We start from the raw sequence: 2,414 nt of genomic DNA, 5'->3' as shown, positions 1-2,414 counted from the left end.
GGAACAAACAGCTTAGAAACCACAAAAACAGAATCAGGGAAATAAATGATGCCATTAAACGTTCCAACGTCAGAATTATTGGAATCCCTGAAGGGGAGGAGAAAGAAAGAAGTCTAGAAGATATAGTGGAACAAGTTCTTCATGAAAATTTTCCCAATCTCGTGAATGGAACCAGCATTCATGTTCTAGAGGCTGAAAGGTCTCCACCCAAGATTATACATTCCAAAAAAAATCAAGGTACCTGGTAGTCAAATTGAGGAATCATAATTGTAGGTATTATCTCTTGAAAGCCACTAGGACAAAGAGGCTCCTTAGTTACAGAGGAAAGCCCATCAGAATAACGTCAGACCTGTTCACAGAGACCTGGCAAGCCAGAAAGGGCTGGCAAGACATATTCAGGGCATTAAATGAGAAGAACATGCAGCCAAGACTACTTTATCCAGCAAGACTGACATTCAAAATGGATGGAGAGATAAAGAGTTTCCAAGACCAGCAAGGCTTAAAAGACTATGCAACCACCAAGCCAACACTGCAGGAAATATTAAGGGGGGTTCTATAAAAGAGGAAAAATCCAAAGAATAGCATTGAACAGAAATATAGAGACAATCTACAGAAAGAAAGATTTCAAAGGTAACTCGATGTCAATAAAAACATATCTATCAATAATCACTCTTAATGTGAATGGCCTAAATGCGCCCATAAAATGGCACAGGGTTGCAGATTGGATAAAACGACAGGACCCATCCATATGTTGTCTACAAGAGACCCATTTTGAACCTAAAGATACACGTAGACTGAAAGTGAAGGGATGGAGAAGCATCTTTCATGCCAATGGGCCTCAAAAGAAGGCTGGGGTAGCGATTCTCATCATATCAGATAAATTAGATTTTAAACTAAAGACTGTAGTCAGAGATACAGAAGGACACTACATAATCCTTAAAGGGACTATCCACCAAGATGATCTAACAATTGTAAATATCTATGCCCCCAATATGGGAGCAGCCAATTACTTAAGAAAACTGTTAATCAAGATAGAGAGTCATATTGATATGAATACACTACTCGTAGGAGATCTTAACATGCCTCTCTCAGAATTAGACAGATCATCAAAGCAGGAAATCAATAAAGAAACAAGAGCATCGAATGACACACTGGAACAGATGGACCTCATAGATATATACAGAACATTCCACCCTAAAACAAAAGAATACTCATTCTTCTCAAGTGCACACGGAACCTTCTCAAGAATAGACCACATACTGGGTCACAAATCAGGACTCAACCAATACCAAAAGACTGAGCTTATTCCCTGCATATTCTCAGATCACAATGCATTGAAACTGGAGCATAATCATAAGGAAAAGTTCAGAGGGAACTCAAACACCTGGAAGCTAAAGGCCACCTTGCTTAAGAATGCTTGGATCAACCAGGAGATCAAGAAGAACTGAAACAATTCATGGAAACCAATGAGAATGAAGACACTTCGGTCCAAAACCTATGGGATACAGCAAAGGCGGTCCTAAGGGGGAAATACGTAGCCATCCAAGCCTCCCTCAAAAAAATTGAAGAATCCAGAACACAGCAGCTGTCTCTACACCTTAAAGAACTAGAGAATCAACAACAAATCAAAGCAACTCCAGACATAAGAAGGGAAATCATCAAGATTAGAGCTGAGATCAATGAGGTAGAAACCAAAGATACAGTAGAACGTATCAGTGAAACTAGAAGTTGGTTTTTTGAAAGAATCAATAAGATCAATAATCCACTGGCCACACTAATCCAAAAGAAAAGAGAGGAAGCCCAAATTCATAAAATTATGAATGAAAAGGGAGTGATCACAACGAACACCAAGGAGGTAGAAACAATCATCAGAAGTTATTATCAACAGTTATATGCCAATAAGCTTAGCAACCTTGATGAAATGGATGCATTCCTGGACAACTATAAGCTCCCAAAATTGAACCAGGAAGAAATTGACAACCTGAATAGACCGAAATCTAGTAATGGGATTGAAGCAGTGATCAAAAACCTCCCCAAAAACAAGAGCCCAGTACCTGACGGATTCCCTGGGGAATTCTACCAAACTTTCAAAGAAGAAATAACACCTATTCTCCTGAAGCTGTTTCAAAAAACTGAAGCAAGAGGAAAAGTTCCAGACTTTCTATGAAGCCAGCATTACCCTGATCCCCAAACCAGGCAAAGACCCTACCAAAAAGGAGAATTTCAGACCAATTTCACTGATGAATATGGATGCTAAGATTCTCAAGATCCTAGCAAACAGGATCCAACAGCACATTAATAAGATTATCCACCATGACCAAGTGGGATTCATCCCTGGGCTACAAGGATGGTTCAACATTTGCAAATCAATCAATAATTGATTGATTAATAGAACAATTGATTAATAAGAACAA

The sequence above is a fragment of the Mustela nigripes genome, chromosome 3 (genome assembly GCF_022355385.1).
Source record: "Mustela nigripes isolate SB6536 chromosome 3, MUSNIG.SB6536, whole genome shotgun sequence".
In the NCBI taxonomy this organism is placed as follows: domain Eukaryota; kingdom Metazoa; phylum Chordata; class Mammalia; order Carnivora; family Mustelidae; genus Mustela; species Mustela nigripes.
Note: the sequence above shows the minus strand (reverse complement) of the source record.